At 36.3% G+C, this 26,694-nt stretch overlaps 2 long non-coding RNA genes across 2 annotated transcripts in view; both read left to right on the plus strand.

The window, feature by feature from the left end:
* Window positions 1-6,268: 6,268 nt before the first annotated feature.
* Window positions 6,269-26,694, plus strand: part of LOC144579950 (uncharacterized) — a 116,357-nt gene continuing 95,931 nt past the window's right edge. Inside the window, exons 1-2 of the long non-coding RNA XR_013528709.1 lie at window positions 6,269-6,355; window positions 19,879-19,947. This is a non-coding gene — a long non-coding RNA (uncharacterized LOC144579950). The remainder of the gene's footprint in view (window positions 6,356-19,878; window positions 19,948-26,694) is intronic.
* LOC128929977 (uncharacterized) lies at window positions 9,405-14,214 on the plus strand. Its single transcript, XR_008477400.2, has 3 exons — window positions 9,405-9,495; window positions 9,680-9,891; window positions 13,210-14,214. It is a non-coding gene; the product is annotated as an uncharacterized LOC128929977 (long non-coding RNA).

The raw sequence follows: 26,694 nt of genomic DNA on the forward strand, positions 1-26,694 counted from the left end.
ATATTGGGTAGTTTACATTTTTCTTGCTATTAGTGAGACCTCTTTCCACATAAAGGTTGTTAGCCATTTGTCTGCCATATGCATTTCAAAATTTTCTATTTATAATATGTCTATTAATTTTATAACACAATAAAAATTTTAATATGAACATAGTCAAATGCATCATACTTTTTCTCCCTGGTTTTTAATTTTGATTTTAGGCCCAAATTTAGTTAGATATTTACTTATATCTATCTATACATCTATGTCTTAGATTAGCATTTTTATTCATACAATTCATACACTATACAGACTGATGGAGTACATGTGATATTTTGATACAAGCATAAAACATGTAATGATCAAATAAGAATAATTGAGATGTTCATCACCTTAAATATTCATTATTTCTTTGTATTGGGAACATTTCAAATCTAGCTATTTTGAAATATATAATAAATTACTGTTAAGTATAGTCATCCTTCTGTGCTAATGAACACTAGAACTTGTTTCTTCTATCTAACTGCATTTTTATACCTATTAACTAACCTGTCTTCATTCCCCACCCCCCACACGTGCACACTTTCAAGACTCTGGTAACGACCATTCTACTTTCCACCTCCATGAGATCAGCTCATTTTATTTCCCACGTATGAGTAATAACAAGTGATATTTGTCTTTCTGTGCCTGGCTTATTTCACTTAACATAATGTTCTCCAGTTTCATCCATGTTGCTGCAAATGACAGGATTTCAGGATCTTTTAATAGCTGAATAATATTCCACTGTGTGTATGTACCACATTTTCTTCATGCACTCATCTGTTGATAGACACGTTGATTCCATGTCTTGGGTACTGTGAATAAGACTGCAATAAACATGGGGTATTCACTTTTGCTTCTTTCATGGTTTCATTTATACTTAACCCTTCAATTCATTTGGAATATATTTGGCATGTGATACTGATCTAATTTAACCTTTTCCAAATATCCCATTTACTACATAGATTTTCTTATATACCAGAGAGTTACAAACATTAGATCCTTTCCCTGTGCTTTCTGTTTGTGGTCTGTCATGCAGTAATACTGAACTCTTTTGCTTACTATTTTAGAGTATACTTGGACATTTAGACAGTGGAATAGACAAACTTTCCCTTTATTATTCTCTTTTCAAGAAGATCTTGAATGTTTTCACCTGTTTGTTCTTCCATGTTAAATTTAAAAATAATTTTATAAGGTACAGAAGTTATCGCACATAGCTTTTCAAAATAATGAGCAAGCTTTTGGTGAACTCTGGCATATTTAATGGCCTTTGAGAAATATTGATAAGGAAACAACAAACATGAAAACTATGTATAGTAAACTACCTTTGGTGTTAAAAATGAAAAAATTGCTTACTATGCAAAGGATTTCTTTGGAAGAATACGTAACAAACAGTTGATTTTGAGTTGGAGGATAGGAGTGGTGGAAGATTCACATGTAACCAAATATCCTTTGTCATTTTTGAATTTCGTAATGTTTATGTTAAATATAACTACTTAAAGTTTTTCAAAGATAAAATAACAACCTTTAAGGCAGATGTAAAATTACCCTAATGTTTACAGAATGAAAGTTGTGAGGATAAAGCACTTGCTCCAAATTATATGACTAGTAAATGGTTAGCCAGGACCCCAGCTACCCAGGATTGCTTCTTCTAAGCTTCAATGAAGGAAGGAAAATAACAAAGGATCCACAAGCAAATTTAACCCAGGAAGCACATGCTGTCCTGCTTCTTTTTTTTTTTTTTTAAATTTTTTATTGGATTTTAGGTTTTGGGGTACATGAGCAGAGCATGCAAGACAGTTGCGTAGGAACACACATGGCAGTGTGCTTTTCTTTCCTTCTCCCCTTCACCCACATTTGGCATTTCTCCCCAGGCTATCCCTCCCCACCTCCCCCTCCCACTGGCCCTCCCCTTTTCCCCCAATAGACCCCAGTGTTTAGTACTCCCCTTTCTGTGTCCATGTGTTCTCATTTTTCATCACCCGCCTATGAGTGAGAATATGCGGTGTTTCATTTTCTGTTCTTGTGTCAGTTTGCTGAGGATGATGTTCTCCAGATTCATCCATGTCCCTACAAACGACACAAACTCATCATTTCTGATTGCTGCATAATATTCCATGGTGTATATGTGCCACATTTTTCCAATCCAGTCTATTATCAATGGGCATTTTGGTTGATTCCAGGTCTTTGCTATTGTAAACAGTGCTGCAATGAACATTCGTATGTTTGGCTTAGGTTAATACTTGAGCATAAGATTTTTGGTTTATATATTATTCAGTTTCTGAATGTAGCTTGTAACTTTTAAAAATAGTTGAGGATAGGGAGCTAGTTTGGGGAGACAAGTTGTGAAAAAATCCAGTGTAAAGAAGGTAAATAGCTGAGAAACTAGAGAGACCCAATAAAACCCATACGATAATATTTGGCAAAAAAAAAAAAATATGTAATGCCCAGAGCTATTGTTATGAGATGATGTTCAGTTAATGCTGATACATAAGAATGTCACATTCCTGCACAAATGAGCAACCACATTCCAGCTGGGCATCAAGTAGGTAGAGTGCCAACAAAGGACTTTAGAATGTTTTCTGTATTAGCAGAGGAGAGAATAGAGTACTCTGTGCAGAACACTGGGAAGCCAAGTGTCTCAGAGTAGAGGCGCAGGGCTGATAATTTACCAATAACTGGAAGGAAAGCAATGCTTTTTATGGCAATAGACTTTATTACTTTGAAATATATTTGTTGGCTTTTGCAGTTAGATAGAACTGAGTTATACCTCAGCGCCAAAACTTACTTGCTTTGTGCAAAGGGACTTGTTCCTTGATAATTTAGAGGCAAGGCAACATTGATGAGCCTTAAATTTTTTCATCTGTCAAATATATATTGTAATACCATTAACATGCATTTATTAATTCAACAAGTTACACAGTAGACACTGTTCCAGGCACGGGTAGTTCCATAGTAAACAAGAAAAAAGTGTCTCTGCATTCATGAAACTTATCTTTTACTAGGGGATAACTAAATGAAATAAAAACAGTGCAGTGTTTACTAGAACACTTTGCACAGTAAACCCTGAATGAATGATATTATTTATATTACAGTCATGAGATTGTGTATGTATGTGCTAACATGATTTGCTATTTTCATTATTTCAGTGATTACCTAAGCAGAGTTCTAGTCTGAGTTTTAAAGACCTTGGCATAAACCCTAATGGACAATAGCAACTTAGCACTCACCAAAGGGGAACCAGGCAGAGGTGGAACTCAATCCTTTAACTCTACTGGCAAAACAGTTCCCTAAGTCCTTCAGCATAGAGTTATTGAGCCTCAGAACCAACCTAACAGTCTTTTTCAGTTCTGTCCTATGTGTTGTAAGCCACATCTGTTTCTCATTATATTGCAGGTTTTGGTTTTTCACAATAAAACTTTGCCATTTTTACAAAGTTTTGAGTTATATGGTTCCATGTAGATACCTAGATCAGGAGAACACAAGTTTGTGTCCTGAGTGGAAAATGAAAGGACCGTTCTTTGTTAATGAGGGTACATATTTCCCCTGTACTTGGAAAATTTCAGCTTGATGGGTTTAAGAAAATGTGCTTCTTTCAAAAGAAATTATGACCTTCCTCTGAACTTTATTATTCATTTAACATTTATTGAGCAAGTTTTTCATATTGCTCAGAAAAGAATAAGGAAAAGGTGAGACAGTAGATAGAGTCTATTCTGAGTCTAAAAAGCCTTTTGATTTCATCCTTCAGGGGTTTGTGAGGAGACATTGATAGTCCAGTAGTGAAGTACAAAGCACAGGACTTTATCATGGAAGATTAAATCACTGAAAACTCTGCTGAAAATCTACTGAGTTCTCTTTTTTGGATGAGTAAAATGGTATTTCTAAAGGCAAAGAAGAGAAGGGTAAATTTTCTTGTATTAATTACGGAATTAGAACATTAACATTAAATAGTTCAAGTGCACTTAAGATAATAGTGGAGTTAACAGAAATGAAGTGACGAAGTTTCAGAAGTTCAGATAACCAGTTCACAAGAATAGTAGCAATCCCTTTCTTTTCTTTTTTAGCAAAATGCTTTGACCATTCATTTTCATTTAAGAGCTGCAAACATATGGCATTACCCATTGCTAGGCAGGCATTTTCTTAATTGGAAAACACATGTGCCTTTCTTTTAGATTCATCAGGATACTTGAGAAAATGTTTTACCATCCGTGGATGTTCACTTCTCTTTCTCTTTATTTGAATAGAAAATTCTATGTTAACAAACCTCGTTGCATTCGTGAGCCAGCAATTATGTTTCTAGCTTGGTTAAATATTTGTGCCAAAGGTGAGAAAGGGACAATTTCCTAGAATTTGAAAAGAATGCTTTTAAAGTTTTCATCATATCCATTTCAAAGGAAAAATTGTATGACAAGATTAAATAATTAGAGAGACTCCCACATTTATAAATGGTGCATTGGAAATAAGCAGATCTTTTCCAAGAAGCTGAAATAGCCTTCCACTCTCTCTTGCCATCTAGAAATGGGTTCAAAAGAAGATTCTTTATCTCAGTGATGAGCTTAGGGGTTTCGGGGATAGGCAGTACTTAGGAAGGTTTCTAGCAGTCCAACAGCCCTTTTCTTTCATCTCCTGGCAGTCTCTGGGGAGGATGTGAGTAGACTGACTCAGTGCTGGGACATCTTGGATGGTGTAACCTATTAAGTAGTTGCGCACTTCTCCTTAACCTCATTACCATTGCACTGCAGGAGAATTGCATACTGGGGAACAGATGCTACAACCCTTCTCTTCTAATATGACCACAGGAAAATTAATCCAGGGAGTTTGCTTTGAAGGAACGTTTTGAAGTACAAGGTATGAAGGTGAAATATTAAGGTCTTATAGTACAAAGAAGATCTATTACATCTGCCATCCCAGAACTGAAAATATTTGCTCAAGATCAGTGTTTTTGTGATTGATGCATGGGTCATTTTTATTTCCAGTGGCTGTCAGCCCAAGACTACAGGACTTGTGGTCCTAGTAATGCAAATTTGCATTACATCTCCATTTTAAGGGCCCCAAAACACATTGCCTTATTTCTCCACCTGCTTCCTTCTCCTCTCATTAAATAGTGCACGTTATATGTTGTGATACAATTCTGGGCAATGGTGGATAGAAAGTGATTATGGTAGTCTGAAGATATTGCTTAAGGAAACTGGTCATAGTGAAACCAATGTCTAAGGTTTCCATCCGCCTGTCTAGCCGTCTCTGAAGTATCCCTAGGAAAGGCTTTGGACAGTGTGAGAAAACGTAGAATTTCGGGTCAGCCTACCTAGGTTTCAGTCTTAACTCCACCTGCTATGGCCTGTGTGGCTTCAAGCAAATATTTTAATCTCTCTGTGTTTCAGTTTTTCTGTGGCATGGGTGAATAATAATAGCTATTTTTAGAAGAATTGTGAGGATAAAATGATCTAAAACACACACAGCACTTAAAACAGTACCTGACACATAGTAAGTGCTATGTGAGAGTTTCCTATCATTATTACCGATTCGGGTTTGTTTTTTTTTTTCAGCAGCCTGACTTTCAAATATTTTATGAACTCCTTGAGGTTGTGTGCAAAATTAAGTGTGGCTGCTCAAATATAAAATTTCCTGGCAGAGTGTTTCTACTGTTTATCGAAGTCATCTATACATTTTAAAAGTTTGGGAACTACTGTGCCAGAATCTGCAGATCTCCAAACACGAAGAGCTAATTTCTATTATTAGTAAACTTGAGTTTTGACACAAGCAACATTAGCTCTTTAAGTAAAACAATCCTTAAGAATTTATTTACAACATACATGAAAGCCATTGGTGAAATACGTTCATTTTGTTTTCTACAACTTTCTTTTCATCATTCTAAAAATACGCAATTATAAACAGCAGCTATCTAGTGAGATCAATGGGCCAAATTAATCAAAGAGAGCATCCACACCGAAAACCACAAAGGTTTGAGAATTTCCCCCAGCCTTTGGACTGGCCTGCATTAATACAGAGAACCACTAGATGTCAATGTTTCCATGAGAATGAATAAAGGCATTCTGTTGTTATCCTTGAAGCAGATTAATTGCCATAAAAAGTTAGATGCAATAAAATGTTCTCCTTGCTCTTCAAACTAAGATAAGCTAATAACTTTGGACACAGTTATCCTCTGCATTCACCGAATGTCCAGTTATATATCCTTCCTGCCTGAACCTTCAAAACAATATAAAACTGAATGAAGGCAATGAAAGAAGTCACAGGAGGATTTTTGTAAAGCTACCATCAAGTTCAGAAACAAAGCAATTCAATACATGTTGCCAAGATTTCTAAAGACAAAGACTTAGTAATGTTCTTCCCATATCATCCTCTATGTTCCCCACCCTTTTTTTTCTTTGCTTTATTTGAGACATTTAAAAAAATATCTGTATGAAAACACACTTTTAGTTATTTTTGTTCAAGTAGCCTTGCTTTGCTGGGACAAAGAAGATCCTATTTGAATTGTAAGTTGTCTAGGAATACTTCTGTGTTTTCAAATGTTCTGGTTTTACCATTTATCTGAGCACATTTTAGATTATGTACCTCATCTGTCAGATATAGACAATCAGGAGAGCCACAAAGAGCCATCTAAAGAGGCGAGAAAACAGAGTGGGAAAAATTATATAACTAGAACATCTAAATGAGTGAGGATGCTGAAGGCATTAACGCAGGGAAAATATCAGCACATGGGCTTCTTTATCTCCCAGCCCTTGTGATTTTGTTTAGTATGTGTCCTTTTTCCTCCTGAGAGCAGAGAGCAAAGCAAATGAGACTTTATAGGATTCCATTGCATATGCACTGAAACTTCTCCAACATCAAGTATCGCTTTCCTGGGAATATAAGGTCTGCTGTGTGTACTAAAGAACCAAACTTAGAATGTTTGTCAAATATATGCTTGAGGTAAAACACAGAGATTGATTAAGGTGGAAATGTTTTTCTAATAAAACAGTAGGAAAAATGTGCTCCAAGAATTCAGTCATCTCCGGTTATTTTCAGGGCTGAAAGCAGATGGCCTCAGAGGCTGTGCTGGACACTGGTTCAGAAATGTAACACAAGGTTAACACTAACATATGCTGTCATTCATGGCTTACCAGAGTTCCAAGAAATATACTAATTTATCCCAGTAAGACCCTTTTCTGAAATATTTTCTTTGTGTATTTTCTAAAAGTTAATGTAATCAAGGCTTAAAATGGCTCAGGAAAATGAGCCATTTTATTTCCCTTGGACCCACTGGGAAACTTCCACAGAATTCAGTCTCTTTTCTCTGTCTTTTAGTTTTCTCTTACATGTTGAAAGTAGAAGTGATTATTTGTCGATGACAGTTTATTAGTTTTATTCAGACAGTATTTCTGTGTAATAGTCTAAGCATTTAAAAATGTAATTCTTCATTTTAAAAGCAATATAGACAAATTATTAATCTAAATCTAGGATGGTAGATTTTAAAATATCCATCTAATTAATATTATGGTGAGGCTTAAAGGCAGCAATTGCTAGTAAGACTAACCATTTCCAAATATTTTCCCTTGCAGCCTGTCACTGATATGTGAAATAAACCAATAAGAGAGTCACAAAAGAAATACCCTTGCCATTGATAGAGCAGTCCATTTATCAAATTACTATCATTAATGTCTTAGTACAAACTCATTTATTTTCCTCTTTTTATGGAAAGATGACAAAAAATGGGGAGGTATGTAGGGTTCTTCCTAGAGAAGGTGGTTCTGGTCAATCTCTCAGGATAGTGGGAGTCTTAAGAAACATTAAATTTCTGGGACTGTGAGAGAAATAGAAGCATCCAAAAATTAAGGTGTATAACTAAAAATTTAGTAATAAAATATTATGAGGATGTTTTCTATACTGTTTTTAGTTTTGGATTGGGAAGATCCTAAGAACTGGGTATTGGTTCCTGTAAATAATGCAGCTAGCTCAGAGAAGTGCCATTTTTTTTCCAGTGGGAAATGTAGAATGATAAGGAAGGAGATATGGATGGAGTTATTGATATGGTAGTACATTGTTTAGCACATTGCTCGACCTCCAGGCTACTATGCTAGGGATACTAGGGAAGATCAGCTGCCTCTCTTCCTCTTTTTCTCAACTGTGCATCCCACACATAGGAACAGGGTAGTTTCAGAGGCAGACGAATGGTTTTGAAGAGTCATTTTACCATTTACATGCTGTGTTAACCTTGAGAAGTTTTCTTAGCATGTTTAAACTTCAATTTTCTCCTTTTTAAATTGGAAAAAAACCACTATAATCTGTCCAAACAAGTCATAGAGTTGTTTGAAGTTGACAATAGCTATGTGTAAATGGGTTTTGTGAACTGTGATGGGTTTTACACAATCTCCTAAGTATATTATTTATCTAAATAATGTAATTATATTATTTCATGCTCTTTTAGGTCATGAAAGCTGATGTAATTGCAGGCAAAAATACATCTGGTATTTACTAGGTTAGGAAGCACAAACGTGTGTAACAAGATTAGAAAAGGGTTACTTCTCCAAGAAAGGGAAGAATAAAAGAAAGAAACGCTGTGGGATTGTATTGGACTCCTGACAACGGCACCAACTTCCCAATGTGATATTAATAGATTTCGAAGGATGGAGTGAGAGTGCTGAAGTTGTGACAGTAACTTCTGGTGTTTTATTTGGAACCGGAAGAGATAAGGCAATATTTAAAACGTATATCCTAAATGCTCATTTCGCTCATGACCCTTTCAAAACATTTGCAATCATTCATTTTGATGGCCTTTCTGATGTGGCTAAATCTTTGGAGTTATTTTGATTAAGATCTTGCAAGGTTGCCAGACAACTAATTGTGGTGGAAAACAGCCAAGGAGCAGGGCCAAAGTGGTGCACAGTGTGGACTGTTTCTCCAGCCTGTTAGTTATCTGCATTCCTAATCATTTCAGAAACCTCTTTTAAATTTGAACAAATATTTGTCTGCATACTCTTCTCTCTTTTCAATTTTTTTGCCTGTGTCACATGTCTGTGTCTCACTAGATTGCCATCTCCTCCCAGGAATAGTCTGTGTATTTCCTTATCTTTAAGACTGCTAGTAGAATCTAAGTTTAGGCACACATGTCTTCCTCTACCATGAATCCTTTTGGTTGCAGGGAAAGGAAGTTGTGTTGTGGACAGGACTAATCTCCTTGCTAGATGTACATATTTTACAATTATCTTTACAAAATTTGTTCTTTATCTTCTCATGATGACCCCAAAAAAAAGAAACTTAGCTTGTTCCTTCACATGAATTCATGCATCAAATCCTATTGAGTGCTTATTGAATGCCAGGCTCTGTGTTAGCGACTAGAATGACCAAACCAATGTGAAAAGAATTCTCTTAGAGGAACAGTTGAATACGCATTTCAGAGAATGAGAAGCGCAGAGAAGGAGAATTCCAATTGAATAAAGTCATGGGACGGGACGCCCCATCTGCTGGGCTTTAAGATTAGTATGTATTTGTGCTTCATTTGTTTTTCCTATCCTGGCTGTCTGTTATTTTTTATTAATTTCTTTTGTAATTTGCAAACATTGTATATATTTGTAATGTACAACATGTTTTGATACATTCTGATGGTTGGGACTCAGGGTAAGCACTGCTTAGCACACAGATTGCATCAGTAATTCCATGTTAGTCTATTTTAGATAAACAGAAATAAAGCCAAGGAGAAAGATGACTTGGAGTTTGTGCGAAGCAAATGAGACATCTACATGTACAGAAGATCAAGACATGGAATGATTAATCTCACCTAAGTAGGAATTTGCCTCTTTGCAAATACATATACCAATATACGTAGAAGCCTATTCATTACAGTATCACTTAAAACAGGAAAATATTGAAAACCACGTAAGTATCAAATTTATTAGAAACCACAGAAATATCTTATCGTTTCTTCATTTCTTAAGGCTATTTTGGGGGGATACTTTTTTCTCAATTTCTATTCATTTTAAGAACTATTTTTATATTAATACATTATATATGTTGTAAATATTTTCACAGTTTGTTCTTTGCATTTAATTAATTATTTTCTTTGTTTTTATATGCGATAACCTAATTTTTAAGTAATCATTTATGAGTCTCATACTTTTGGTTTCTGCTTTTGGTGTCATGCTTAGAAAGACCCCACTGTAATGCCATATAAAATGTTTATTTTCTCCTACTGTCAGTATGGTTTAATTTCTTTATATATAATTATTTAATCTTGATATAAGTTATAATGATAAAAACTAGTAATTTAACATGCCCTTTCCCCAAGTAGTTAGGCAGTTTTCTCATTGCCACTTGTTGGAAGTATCTCTTTTATCACAAGCTTCTGTTTCAGACACATCTGTTTTTCGCTAGTACGCTATTTAAATATAGTTCTGCAGTACATTAATTCTGATAGATATTACCTCGTCTTTATTACCCACCTTTTTGTATTTCTGCTTTAATTTTTATTTATCTGATAATGGAAGAAACTAAAATGTCAAAAAAAGTCAATAAAAAGGCTTTAATGATAAAGAACCAGAGCATCTCTTGTAAAAAAGAGAAGCAAGCCTGTAATCCCAGCACTTTGGGAGGCCGAGGCGGGTGGATCACGAGGTCAAGAGATTGAGACCATCCTGGTCAACATGGTGAAACCCCGTCTCTACTAAATACAAAAAAAATTAGCCGGGCATGGTGGCACGTGCCTGTAATCCCAGCTACTTGGGAGGCTGAGACAGGAGAATAGTTTGAACCCAGGAGGCAGAGGTTGCGGTGAGCCAAGATTGCACCATTGCACTCCAGCCTGGGTAACAAGAGGGAAACTTCGTCTCAAAAAAAAAATTTTTTTAAAAAAAAGAGAGAAGCAAGAGTATGAAAGACTTTGTTGCATGGTTTCAAAGAGGATGAAGGTTACCTAACAGAGGCATCCAATTCTGATTCAGCTTTAGCATCTCTGGACTCCATCAACCCAGTTAATCCTGTAACAACTGCTCCTTCAACAGACTTGGAAAGCTATTTAATAGCCTACAGAAAGCTGCTGTATAATAATCAGAACCAAAATAACTACTGACTGTCCACATTCTGCTAAAATAGGTAGCATTCATACAAGTAACTCGCATTTGGGCAGAAGGTACTCAAACCATGACTTTCATGACCAACCAGTGGTAATGAGATGTTTCTGTCTAAAGCAGCAATGTACTTCTAGTGACCACATGGTACATAACATGTAAGGCGGTTCAGGCCTGCTCTTGGGGGTGCACTATTCTTTCTCTTCTGCTTTTTTCAGAGTAAAATTTTGTGGCAAAACTATTACAAATGGACTTAAAAAAACCAGGGGAGCATATGAAACTGAAAAGACTTATCATCCCACCCTAAAACCCAAGGGTGGAAGTATTTGTTTCTTGTTACAGATGTACTTTTTAATAATCTCATTATTAAAATTATTTTCAAGGAAAATAACATAGCATAATTTTAAAGTTATAAAATGCTAATCTTATTACTTTTTCATATAAAAGAAAACAATGAGATTGAGTCTTCCAACACCACTGGTCTTACTATCTCAGGTTAATATATTTAAATTTAACTTTATACAAGAGCCAAAAGCCCCATTAGGATATTCTGACAAGTTGATTATTCCACCTCTATTTGAATTTTGCAGAGTCTGAAAACCTTTGTAAGCTGGCCCATTTTGCTCCTCAATTTTATTAGGTCAAAATATCTCTCCCTATAACTTCTATGGTTTTGCCCCCTGGCACCCCACAGAACACATCTACCTAGTCTTTATTAAGTCAGCACTTTAAATATGTGAAGAGAGCAGGCTTCCAAAGATTACAAAGATCTCCAAGCTGACCATTCTCATGGAACTCTGGGAGCTTGCTGCCCCCAAATGATGCTATTCTCTGGACTTTTTTGGCTCTTTTTCAGGTCTATCAGAATCTGGAGCTCCAAAGCCAATGAATCATTTTTAAAAATCGGCTGTATTTCTCTTTTCATTCCCAGTGTTGAATAGAGTTCAACATATACATAGTAGATTTTTATTAAATATTTAAGAACATAAATGAATTAATGAGATACTCTTGATTGCTTTCATGACAATTTTAACAATTATACAAACTCGGTTTTGTGTTCTGACCAGAACAAAATTCTTTCACACATATGGCTGCATTCCTTGAAGTGTGTGAGAAAAAAATCATACATGAATAGGTTAAATAAATTTTGGCTTACAATTTGCTTAGGGAACTTCAAGAGTTATACCAATTTTATTTTATTGTTACTGTGTTACAGTTCTAGGATCCAAAGCAGAAATTTGGTGTGTGGCAGCTCCACGTATCTCACAAAGGAAGAGTTCATGTGAAAAGTTCCTGCAATGTCCCAGGGCACAGACACCTGTGCTGGTGCTAAAGTGTGTCTTTTTGTTTAATGACCTGGCAATTTGTTTTTCAGCTGCAGATTTCTTTTGTTAGTGTTTCTGCTATTGCCAGAGGCATTTGTGTTGAATCTGGCATCTGTTAGTAAACTTTCTCCAAAACAAAGCTAATTTAGGTTTTGTAGCTTATGAAGTCCTTCTAGCTCTTTCCACTTTTGATTTTATTTTATCCCTACGTTGCCATTGTATTGAGGTCATTTTTAACTGTTTTTTTTTTTCCCAATGATTTCTTTTTCCTAGCGTGTTTTTTCCTCTTGGAATTGACCTTGGGCATATTTCATTAATTTATAACAGACACTTTCTATTAATACCCTGCAACTTTTGCAGTTCTCCTCTGCCCTCTTCTCATCATCCCACCTCAACTGCTTGGTGAAAGTTGCATACGAACCTTCCTTTGTCTATCTCTGAGAACTGGATCTCTACATTACACTCTCTCACCACTACCATAGTAGTATATTGTGGCCTATTCTGAGTAGGATGGAAGCCCTTTCTAGGAGGTGAAAAAGAATTATCCTCAGTATATAGGAACATCTCAGAGACAAGCGAGGGTCCCCAAAATTTCTATGTGAAAAAATTTCAGTGTGATTATCTGGTTGAAAGAATGGAAGGAAGAGTATAGGTATGAGGGGTTGTGTTGAAGTGGTTTGTATATAAAGCAAACTTTCTACTTAGAATATATCTTTATTGAGGGGAGGAGGTGATAATGATTAATGTGACAATGAAAGCCGCCTTTATTAACTCTTTGATCTGGTCCTCTTGTGCTTTCGTTCCAGATATTAAATGATCTGACAGACATCCCTCCTGAGTACTTGACACCTCCTTTCAATTTCTATTTGTTCTTCAGAATCTCTCTTGTTTTATGACAAGATTGGGATAATGCCAGTAGCTCAGCAGTGGAAGTGAGAACTCGGGAAGGAACCAGAGTCACGCCTGCTTCCCCAGTTCCTGCATTCCAGCTTCCTTCTCTCTTCTTCTTTCTGACATACTCCTGACATGTAGTATGGTAAAAGGGAAGTTATGTTACTTTAAGAGGTAACAGGTAATGGATTGAAAAATTAGAAAGAATGAATAAGACCTAGCATTTGCTGGCACAAAAGGGTAACTGTATTCCAAAACAATTTGAGTGTTCATTTTGAAAGAACTAAAAGAGCATAATTGGATTGTCTGTAACACAAAGGATAAATGCTTGAGGTGAAGAAGACTCCATTTACTGTGATGTGATTATTACACATTGCATGCCTGTATCAAAATATCTCTTGTACCCCATAAATATATACACCTACTATGTTTTTACAAAAATTAGAAAACAAAATTTAAAAATAAAAAAAATGAATTGACACTGTGTTGGGATTCTGGCTATGGCACCTAGGAGTATGAGTAATTGAACATCTTTGAGGCTCAGATACTTTTATCTGGGAAACAGAAATAATAAAATTTTTTAAAAATTTAATTAGTTAATGGGAGGGTTGAAACAGATATTGTATGTTGAAGTTACCTCTGCATTAAGAAATGTTGAACAAATGATATTCATCCTCCTCCCCTGAAAACAATTAAAATGATGTAACAATGTGAGAAATATAAAGAGCGCTATCTTATTTCTGGCTGAATTTAATTCATTTCCACTCAATACATTCTTTAATTAGGTTGCCATAGCGAATGGAAATTTGGTGAATGGAGAGGGAAATCTGGGATTATTGATGGTGATTCTTTGTGTTAATTTGGAGCACAGGTATATAGGCCTCCACTTGTACTGTGGTCATAATTTAATACAAATGCTTCATAACAATACAAATGACAATTTGTAAGAAAACTTTTTAGAAAATGAATCCGTGATGTGATAGAGTTTTGTGTGGTGTGTCTCTATGTAAGCACATGTGCCCATTCAAGCAACAATCATCTCTTCCCTTTCACCCAAATAGGGTGTGTGTTTCTTTGCTGTTCTCTATGTGAAAGACTGTTGACTGACTGCTTCAGAGAAATACAGGCACATATTGAGACATAAGTACACAGAGTGGTGCAAAAGGCTGCGTTTGGGGTAAAGATACTCTAAACAAGGGTGCAGAACATTGGCAACACTACTTTCCTTATGTCTGAATATCTAGTTTTGAATCCTAGCTTCACTATTAATGTGCTATATGACCTGATAAATCACCACCCTGAGTTTGCCTTCTCAGTTATAAAATAAGAGATTTTAATTTTTAAAATTTCCAACTTGTAGGGTTTGGGACAGATGTCACATAATATACATGGAAGAAATGTGTAGACTTGTAAATAAAAGTGCTATTCATATGCAAGTTATTATTAATTCAGATGGGAACGTAAGTTCCTTCAGTGATGAGCTGGCCTTGCTCTCCCAGTGGCAGAGGCCATGTGGACATGAGCAAGGAATTCCGGGTGAATGCACTATCACTACATGTTCTAGCAGCTGGCATGGGAACAGCTTCTACCCACTGAAATTTCCCCTTCCATTTACTTTGACATTTATATATTAAAAGTAATGGTGACAGAAGGAAAAATATCAGAAATGAGAAGCTTCTTTCCAAAGCTCACAGGGTCACACATTAGTATTTTATCACACAAAATGAAATAAGGAAAAAAAAAAAACAGTGTTTTTGTTAATTTTAACACATTTTAATTCAATCCCGATACACTTTTTTTTGTTGTTGTCAGCGGAAATCTTTTAGGATTGCATTGACCCCTAAAAAAGAGATAGTCACATACAAGTATATGAAAAGTGAGCCATCAGGTAAATGGAAACACATCATTCTAATGTGTTCTTTCTCTTCACATGAATCTGATTACTCCGTTCTATTGAAGAACCACGTTCAACCTTGTCAGATGAGACTGCCAATTTTTGTGCAAGAGTAAAAGTAAGCTTGAACTCAAAATGATGTGGATAATCTTAATCATAGATGGCATTTACTAGAGTGTGTGTGTGGGACAGATTAATTTTACACATGCATTTGGTAACTTCAAAATGAGCATGACTTTGGATGAATTTACTTTCTTCTCAAATATAGTTTTATTAGATTGAGAAGGATATGCATTTATGAGATTTGAGGAGGATTTGCCTTTTTTATATTTATGAATCTGGGTATGTGACTTTTGCTCAAGTGTATGAAAGAACATTGAGTTCTCATTATGATGCTGTATAGGTGGCCATGGGACTTGCACACAGTCAGGAATGCGGGTTTTGCTCATTGACCTGTAAAATCCAGGTCCAGGTCAAAAATGCAATGAGGGCAACAGATGGTTGTGAGGACTCTTCTCACATGAGGAGATGGACAAAGTCGTAGTTCTATTAGGGAAGGGGAAGTCATACACCAAGCGCTCCAGGGACAAGATATCAGCCATGTTGCTGAGAGCAGTTTTGCCAGCCCTAGTCTGTTGTTTTTACAGAACTGACTGCATACGGGCGATGTTTACTCAGGAGCATCATATAGTTCAGCTACATGAAGGTCAGGTTTAGAAGACAGGCTATAATGTTGCCAGCATTAGCATCCCTGTAAAGAAAATGTGTACAAAATGGGAAAGAATGGCACAAAAGGAGGATGTGTTCCTCCCTTCATGTCATTCTTTTTCATTTTGTATGTACTTTCTGAGGGTGCACACTGTAACAATCAATCTCATGCCTTAAGACGTTCTGGGGCTACACAGTGTAAGCAGCGTGGGAAGATGGGCGCTTACTCTATAAAATGCAGCACTGGGATTTGCACAACCTCACATTGTCATCGCTATGGTACAGCAAATGGATAGAACCTCAAAATAAGATTTTATTAGAGCATAAATATGCCCTGGGAGAAAATCATAGCCTCTTCAAAGTGGAAGCCTTGGGGGTCAGTGCGGCTTGTGTCACACTGTCTATGGAATCAGAAAAGTTACTTTAACCGTCCCAACGTGACTGTCTTTAGAATATACAAAATATATAAAATTTAAATTACCATACCACCAAATCCATCTAAATTAGAATCGGAAACTGGCAATGCATCTCCCCTAAGCTTCTAATTTATTTCCATCATGCAGTTTACTCATAACACATTCTAAACAGCCAGGAATGATCGGTATGATCTGTCTCATCCAATTTCCTTGAGGTTTTAAAGATTCTATGTAAAATTACAAAATATTTATTGGTTTCCCTGGGCTTACCTTTCAATCTTCTTACTGTTTATGTATTCAGAAAGTTTGATTAATTCTGGTATAAGAGTGATACAAGATATAATTAAATCCAGTTTCTTTCTATTCCATACAAACTGGTAGATATGGCAGCACCCAGCTACGTGAGTAGGAATTCCAGGTGGTGTTCCTTTCATTAAGCAGTTATGGCTCACCACATGTCTCTTTTTTTAAGGTGTATGCACTAGGCTGTTCTTGAATTGCTCTAAAGAAATAAAGGAATATCTGAGACTGAGTAAATTATAAAGATAAGATGTTTAATTGGCTGAAGCCTCTGCAGGCTGTGAAAGCATGGTGCCAGCATTTGCTTGGCTTCTGAAGAGGCCTTAGGGAGGGTTTACTCATTGCAGAAGGCAAGTAGGAACAGGAATGTCACATGGGGAGAGCAGAAGCAAGAGAGAAAAGACAGGAAAGTACCACACTCTTTCAAACAATCAGATCCTGCAATAACTCACTCATTATTGTGAGGACAGCATCAAGCCATGAGGCTTGATCTGCCTGCATGACCCAAACACCTCCCACCAGGTCACTCCTTCAACACTGCACACCACATTTCAACATGAGATTTGGGGTGAGGACAAATATCCAAACTGTATTGGTGGGATTAGAAACACATACTGATGTCTTTAAACTGGATCCTGAAATAAGCGTTTCACCCAATCCACACGTTGGTTAGTGTGAACTCTAGTTCCATGGACTGCAGCCATAACTGTTTGCATGTGATCATCTAATAGAGCATATGAAGCAGAAGGACATGAAGAAAGCATAGCCATAACAGCCTCACCATCTTTGGTTGAATATTCTCTTCGTGTAAGGCACTGTCCTAGCCATAGCAGATCTTAGTCCTATTCACAACAACCCCAAGAGGTGGGTAGTTCAGTTATTTTTATTCTATGTATGAGAACTATGAGGCTAGCTTGTTTAAATAATGTTCCCATGACAAGTTGCAAGGTGGATAGCGAGCACAAATAATCTGATTGCATATCCATGTCCTTGGCCATCATCTATTTCGGCTTTTTTTTTTTTTTTTGCCTCCAGCCTTCAGACATTTTAGTGATCTGTTTGTCTAATAATCTGGCTACAAATCTGTCTGTCTCATCTAGATTCTTAGAGAAAGGAAACATAGCAATTAGTAAACTGGTCATCCACTATTTCTTGGTGTAAAGTGTCTACTCAAGCATTAATAAAAAGCCAAGTAAAACAAAGCTAAACAAAACCAAATATCAGACTGAAATCTTAGCCCTGAATCGTTGATCAAAGAAGACACGGCCGGGCCTGGTAGCTCATGCCCGTAATCCCAGTACTTTGGGAGGCTGAGGCGGGTGGATCACGAGGTCGACAGATCGAGACCATCCTGGTCAACATGGTGAAACCCCGTCTCTACTAAAAATACAAAAAATTAGCTGGGCACGGTGGCCCATGCCTGTAATCCCAGCTACTCAGGCTGAGGCAGGAGAATTGCCTGAACCCAGGAGGTGGAGGTTGTGGTGAGCCGAGATTGCGCCATTGCACTCCAGCCTGGGTAACAAGAGTGAAACTCCGCCTCAAAAAAAAAAAAAAAAAAAAAAAAAAAAAGACACATTTTGTGCTTTCATATATTTTCTTTTATCCTGAAGCTTCCTCTTCCAGGAGAAGCTTCCTGAAGAGGTGTACAGATAAGCGATTTAGAAAGAAGAATAAAATATAAAGTTTTCTAGGAAGAGAGCATATTTTTAGGAAAGCCTTCTGAATTTGATACATAAAAGCCAGTTTGGATCTTGATGAATTATACTCAACATAATTTGCAATGAAGATATTTGAAAATAATCAACTTAACTCTTGCATATGAAGCAATATAATATAGTGATCAAAATCATGGAGTCTAGCAGCCTGAACTCAAATCCCAGATTATATCATTATTGTGTGACCTTGACAATTCACTTAAACTGTATGAGACCTTGTTTCCTCCTGTATAAAATGAAAATAATCATATTTCTACTTCAAAAGATACTGAAGAATTGAACAACATGTTTAAAGTTCTTGGCAGAGTTTACATGTAATAATGAACAATCAATATGTAGTGGCCATTGTTATATGGAATTTTGAAGATATCTGGGATAGTAATAAACCGTAGGGTCATAATTATATACATGTTTATTATAGCCACGGTTTTGGGTTATTTCTTTGGGGTTTTTCACGTAGTAAAAGAAAGAGAACAGTAAGAGTAAACCAGTCGGGGTGGGAGGATGAGAAATAAACAGCTCATGAGGAAGATGAAGAGGTGACTGGAGGAAGGAAAACCAGAAGCTTAGGAAAGAGAGAGTTTACTGAAAAAGGAGAGTAACAGCACCAAAGGAAGTCCAGCAGTCTAGTAAGGTGAGAAAAAATAAACAGCCCATTGACTTTAGTAATTATGAATGTTATGATAACTTGAAAACTGTGGATAGAAATAGTGTTCTGAGTTTGGACAAAAAGTGAAGTTACGCCACTTGAGAAGGAGGAGGGCTGACAGCTAAAAGGGTCACAGGAAAGGTTTTGTTATTGTTGTTGTTACTGTTAGTTTTGTTTTTCAAGTGGGAAAAATGCATGTGCTGAATGGCAATGGGCCAGTAGTAGTAAGAGAGTGGCGTAAAGGAGAAAGTGGGTTGCCAGCCCTTAAGGGGACTGATGGGCTGGGATACAGAGCTCAGTTTCATTTACGTACTCCTTTACTGTTATTCTACAAGCCCAACCATTTACTTCTTATTAGACACCAAAATCTGTGCTGGAGACATTGTGGCAAAGCAGACATATGTTATTCTTATTGTCATAGAGCTTCTACTTTATACTCTGGATTTTATTCTAAGTCCAATGAAAGAAGTTACCAAAGAGTTTTAAGTAGGGAAATGGTATGGTTGCTACACAGCATGATTGAAGCAATAGCTAGTACTACATAGAAATAAAGTAATATGTTAAAGTCCACCACATGGGAGCAATCAGAAACATGTAAAAGTGGGCCTAGGTGGAACTCATGGTCTAATAGGGAGAAACTGGCATCTTTGTCCTAGTTCTCTCCTCAGTCTGGGTCCCCCTTTTCCTCAATATTTGCAAGGCTAGATCCTTTCTGTGATTTATTCCAGGTTAAACTTCACTCTCTCAGAAGAGCCTTTCCTAACATTCAGCCTAAAGTAGCTTGCAAGTTGCCCTTTATCAGGCACTTTCAATCATTTAGATAGAACTGATAAAATCTTATAATTTTTATTTAAATATTTAATATGTATTTCTTTTTATTATCTCTCTTTTTCCATTAGATTCTAAGTTCCATGAAAGTAGGCATTGTGTGAATTTCACCTGCATCTGGAATAAGCCTAACACATCAAGTAAGTGCTTGATAAATGAATATTAGGAAGAAATGCATAAAAGCATAATATGATGTAGCTTCAGAAAGAGACAAGCACCAAACACTATGACAACACAGAACAAGAAAAGTACAGAGACAAGTGTCATTTATGTATCAACAGAGAAGTATACCAGGGGACATTCTATCTCAGAGAAACTAGAATTGTGATCAATTATTAATAATAAATAGTGGAGATGGGATTTCAGCTCAGATTGAAGTAGGTCCAGATTCCACACTCTACACTCCTCCACACTGCCTTTCTTTTTCCTTCTCCCATGGACAGGGTAGTTTTTACTAGCTTCCTAAAGACAAAAGATCCAACCACTCCCTCACTCCCAAGGCCACCTCAGCTTAAATTCGGAAGAATTAGATACACTGAACAGACACAATATCAAGCAGCAAGATTGAAATGGTAATTTAAAAATTACAAAAAAATAAATAAATGAATAAAAGTTCAGGACTAGACAGAGTCACAACAGAATTCTAACAGACATTCAAAGAAGAATTGGTACCAATCCTATTGACACTATTCCACAAGATACAGAAAAAGGAAACCCTCCCTAAATCATTCAATGAAGCAAGTATCACCCTAATACCAAACCAGGAAAGGACATAACCAGAAAGGAAAACTACAGATCAATTTTCCTGATGAACATAGATGCTAAAATCCTTAACAAAATACTAGCTAACCAAATCTAATAACATATCAAAAAGATAATCCACCATGAACAAGTGGGTTTCATACCAGGGACGCAGGGATAATTTAACATACACAAGTCAATAAGTGTGATACACCACATAAACAAAATTAGAAACAAAAATTTACGTGATCATTTCAATACATGCAGAAAAAGCATTTGACAAAATCCAGCATTGCTTTGTGATTAAAACTTTCAGCAAAATTGGCATACAAAGGAAATACCTCAATGTAATAAAAGCCATCTATGACAAACCCACAGCCAACATAATAGTGAATGGGAAATGTTGAAAGCATTCCCTCTGAGAACTGGAACAAGACAAGAATGTCCACTCTCACCACTCCTCTTCAACACAATACTGGCAGTCCTAGCCAGTGCAATGAGACAAGAGAAAGAAATAAATGGCATCCAGATGGGTAAAGAGGAAGTCGAACTGTTGCTGTTTGCTGATAATATGATTGTTTATTTAGAAAACCCTAAAGACTGCTCCAGAAAGTTCCTAAAACTGATAAGAAGATTCAACAAAATTTCTGGATACAAAACTATTATACACAAATCAGTAGCTCTTCTATACATCAACAGCAACCAAACTGAGAATCAAATCAAGAACTCAACCTCTTTTATGATAGCTGCAGTAACCAAGGAGCTGAAAGACAGCTACAAGGAAAACTGCAAAACATTACTGAAAGAAATCATCATATGAAAAAATGCTCATCGTCACTGGTCATCAGAGAGATGCAAATCAAAACCACATTGAGATACCATCTCACGCCAGTTAGAATGGCGATCATTAAAAAATCTGGAGACAACAGATGCTGGAGAGGATGTGGAGAAAAAGGAACACTTTTACACTGTTGGTGGGAGTGTAAATTAGTTCAACCATTGTGGAAGACAGTGTGGCGATTCCTCAAGGCCTTAGAAATAGAAATTCCATTTGACCCAACAATCCCATTACTGGGTATATATCCAAAAGACTATAAATCGTTCTACTATAAGGACACATGTACACGAATGTTCATTGCAGCACTGTTTACAATAGCAAAGACCTGGAATCAACCAAAATGCCCATTGATAATAGACTGGATTGGAAAAATGTGGCACATATACACCATGGAATACTATGCAGCAATCAGAAATGATGAGTTTGTGTCGTTTGTAGGGACATGGATGAATCTGGAGAACATCATCCTCAGCAAACTGACACAAGAACAGAAAATGAAACACCGCATATTCTCACTCATAGGTGGGTGATGAAAAATGAGAACACATGGACACAGAGAGGGGAGTACTAAACACTGGGGTCTATTGGGGGGAAAAGGGGAGGACCAGTGGGAGGGGGAGATGGGGAGGGATAGCCTGGGGAGAAATGCCAAATGTGGGTGAAGGGGAGAAGAAAAGCAAAGCACACTGCCATGTGTGTACCTACGCAACTGTCTTGCATGCTCTACTCATGTACCCCAAAACCTAAAATCCAATAAAAATTAAAAAAAAAAGAAATCATAGATAACATAAACAAATGAAAACATATCCCATACTCATAGATAAGTATAATCAATATTGTGAAAATGAACATACTGCCAAAAGCAATCTACAAATTCAATGCAATTCCCATCAAAATACCACCATCATTCTTCATAGAAAGAAAACACAATTCTAAAATTCACGTGGAACCAAAAAAGAGCCTGCATAGCCAAAGCAAGACTAAGCAAATAGAACAAATGTGGAGGCATCACATTACCTGATTTCAAAATATACTATAAGGCCATAGTCACCAAAACAGTACTTGTATAAAAATAGACACATAAACTAAGGCAACAGAATAGAGAACCCAGAAGTAAATCTAAATACTTAAAGCCAACTGATCTTCAGCAAAGCAAACAAAAGCATAAAAAGCATATGTTGGAAACTTAATTCTCGTGCAATAGTATGGGGAGACCGGGCTTAATGAGAAGTGATTAGTTCATAAGGGCTCTGCCCTCATAAATGGATTAGTGCTTCTATTGTAGTAGTGGGTTTGTTATCATAGGAGTGGGTTTCTCTATAAAAGTAGGAGTTTGACCCTCTTTTTGCTTGCACTCTCTTTTTTTCTCTCTCTCCCACTTATACACACACACACACAAACACACACACACACCTTCTGTTTGTTCTTCTACCATAGATTAACAGAGAAAAAAAGCTGTCTCCTGACACCGATGCCTTGATCTTAGACTTCCCAACTTCCAGAAATGTGAGCTAATAAATTTCTGTTCATTATAAATTACTCACTCTGTGGTATTCCACTGTAGCAGCACAAAACAGACAAAGAAAAATTCTAAGTGTTACACTTTCCACCTTCCAAGCCTACTTTTGTTATTCCCAACCCCTCATCAATAGATTTTATACTTTAAAAAATTTTGTTCAAGTAGCATTTATTTAGTATAATTTCCTTTTTTAAAAAAATAAAGTGCATGTGTAGACGCCAGTAAGAGCCCATCCTCAGTCTGAGATAAACAGTGGAATATGTGACTTGAACTATAGCAGAGTATCAGCCTCTAAAGGTTTAAACACTCATGGAGGTATATGACACAGTGACAATCATTTCACCCAGATTTGTATTTGCTATGAGCGTTGTGCAGTTGATGAATGAGCTTGTAGGGAGCCTGGGTGTCTGCCCAGTCCCCATCTCCAGGCAGCACTGTTGATCTCTACTCTTCATTAACCATTTATTGACTCTTATAAAAGAATTAAACATTTTATTTTTGTTAAATTCATTGTACTTGCGGTTAGTATTATTATCCTGAGTGTGCTATTTGAGAGATTTTTGGGTGTGTGTATGAGCATTTATGATAATAGCTATAGTCTGGAGCTAAAAATTAAGGATATGTAGGGGTGCCATTCATTTACAGTTATAATATATGGTACTTCAGGAGATATATACTATGATGTATCCATGGAGTGAAGTTTCTATGATCACCTTGGGATTGTTAAAGGTGTGATATAACTTTAGCCAAAGCAAAGAAAGTTGTCATTTTAGTTAGCCCATACAGTCTCATTATATGCAAATACAAATGATTTCTAATTGAATTTTTGAAATATTTAAAGTAACTTAAGATTTCTATTACTATCTTTGGGGACCCTTAGGTAGCAAAAAATTTCAGGTTGGAAACAACTGCTGCCCTCGTAGGGATCTAATTAATGTTTTTTGAGTTAATGAAATAATATTTTATCTTTAAAAAGTTCAACCATTTCCTCATTTGGTACAAATCTGAGAATTTGGTAGAAACACAGTAAACGAGAAAAATTAAAATTTTGATGTGATAAAATGAAATATGGGCACATAAAGATGTACCATTTATGTGAGAAAAAGAAAGGAAAAAAGAAAGGAAGAAAGGAAAGAAAAAGAAAGAGAGAAAAAGAGGAAGGGAGAAAGGGAGGAAGGGAGAAAGGGAGGAAGGGAGAAGGTATCTGAAAATTTATTAGTACAATTAAGGTCTGTCTTTGGGGAAAATTTTGAAATTGCCATAGTATAACTACAAAGGAAGACTAAAAAAAGCCAAGACCATAATTTCCCATGGAAATTCCAACCTGAATAAAGAAAACCATTGCTAATTATATTTGCAAGCCACCTTATCTAATTCCAATTTCTGCTAGGTACTTGCAATGCATAAGATGCCTGCCAAAAATGCTGGCTGAGAGGAAACAGTATTCATGCCAGTGTTAAAATACCTTGCCAGATTTCAGAGGTAATTTTAGGTCACCAGTCTCATGCCAAATACCTTCCCATTTTAGAAAGACTACTAATACATTAGGATAGGGGACATGAGAGAAAGGGTTTACTAAGACTCCATCTCTATTAAAGCTCCTCCAATAGGCATTACTTCAAAGTTAGATTTCCTTCTGTGTTTCTCCAAAAGGCTGGAATGAAATTCTGATGGCTAATGACAACTCATTTAGCTGAATGACAGTTGTTTGGTGCTCACAGGGAATGAAACAAGCATATTCCGATGTGTGACATATGCTCTTTTAACATCCACACTGCAGAATATCTTTGCTAAAATGAGCATTAGAATAAACCACTTTCTATTAATGAAGAAAAAATCTTACACTATAAATTAATGGCCTTTAAAAAATGTTAGAGAGCAGAAGGAAACTGAGAAATAGTATAATGCTTTATTCTTTCTGCTAGGTGAATTGATTCCTGCAACATTCAAATCTATAGGGTATCTATGCAGTAGGATTTTTGAACCTCAGATACATCAGCATAAATTCTTATTTACATTCATTTGAGAATTCATAGGATGATTCGTTATGAGAAATATGGCTTTTTTAGGCTGTCCATCTGTGTGCAAGCACACCCTAACACACAATGGCATTTGTATAATTTAAAATTTAGATAACAGTAAGTCTGGATTCTGAATAGCTTTTTATGTAAATGTTAATAAAAATGCTAAAATGGATTTTTAAAAATTATTATACTTTAAGTATTTTACTTTAAGTTCTGGGTTACGTGTGCAGAATGTGCAGGTTTGTTACATAGGCATACACGTGCCATGGTGGTTTGCTGAGAGTGATGGTTTCCAGATTCATCCATATCCTGCAAAGGACATGAACTCATCCTTTTTTATGGTTGCATAGTATTCCATGGTGTATATGTGCCACATTTTCTTTATCCAGTCTATCACTGATGCACATTTTGTTGGTTCCAAGCTTTTGCTATTGTTCATAGTGTTGCAATAAACATATATGTGTGTGTGTCTTTATAGTAGAATGATTTATAATCCTTTGGGTATATACCCAGTAGTGGGATTGCTGGGTCAAATGGTATTTCCCTTTCCACACCCTTGAGGGATTACCACACTGCCTTCCACAATGGTTGAACTAATTTACACTCCCACCAACAGCGAAAAAGCATTCCTATTTCTCCAAATCCTCTCCAGCATCTGTTATTTTCTGATTTTTCTAGTGATCACCATTCTAACTGGCCTGAGATGTTATCTCACTGTGGTTTTGATTTGCATTTCTCTAATGACTAGTGATTATAAGCTTTTATTTTTCACATGTTTGTTGGCCACATAAATATCTTCTTTTGGAAAGTGGCTGTTCATATCCTTTGCCCACTTTTTGATGGGGTTGTTTGGTTTTTTTCTTGTAAGTTTGTTTAAGATCATTGTAGATTCTGGATATTAGACCTTTGTCAGATGGGTAGCTTGCAAAAATATTCTCCCATTCTGTAGGTTGCCTGTTCACTCTGGTGATAGTTTCTTTTGCTGTGCAGAAGCTCTTTAGTTTAATTAGATCTCATTTGCCTATTTGGGCTTTTTCTGCCATTGCTTTTGGTGTTTTAGTCATGAAATCTTTGCCCATTCCTATGTCCTGAATAGTATTGCCTAGGTTTTCTTCTAGGGTTTTTATTGCTTTAGGTCTTACATTTAAGTTTTTAATCTATCTTGAGTTAATTTTTTTATGAGGTGTAAGAAAGATGTCCAGTTTCAGCTTTCTGCATATGGCTAGCCAGTTTTCCCAACACCACTTATTAAATAGGGAATCCTTTCCTAATCGCTTGTTTTTGTCAGGTTTATCAAAGATCAGATGGTTGTAGATGTGTGGTGTTATTTTGGAGGCCTCTGTTCTGTTCCATTTTTCTATATATAGTTCTGATATCAGTTTCATGCAGTTTTGGTTACTGTAGCCTTGTAGTATAGTTTGAAGTCAGGTAGCTTGATGCCTTCAGCTTTGTTCTTTTGTCTTAGGATTCTCTTGGCTATACAGACTCTTGTTTTGATTCCATTCGAAATTTTAAGTAGTTTTTTTCTAATTGTGTGAAAAAAGTCAATGGTAGCTTGATGGGAATAACATTGAATCTATAAATTACTTTGGGCAGTATGGCCATTTTCACAATAGTTATTCTTCTTATCCAGGAGCACGGAATGTTTTTCCATTTGTTTGTGTCCTCTCTGATTTCCTTGAGCAGTGGTTTGTAGTTCTCCCTGAAGAGGTTCTTCACATTCCTTGTAAATTGTATTTCTAGGTATTTTATTCTCTTTGTAGTA

The sequence above is a fragment of the Callithrix jacchus genome, chromosome 17 (genome assembly GCF_049354715.1).
Source record: "Callithrix jacchus isolate 240 chromosome 17, calJac240_pri, whole genome shotgun sequence".
NCBI classification, from domain to species: Eukaryota; Metazoa; Chordata; class Mammalia; order Primates; family Cebidae; genus Callithrix; species Callithrix jacchus.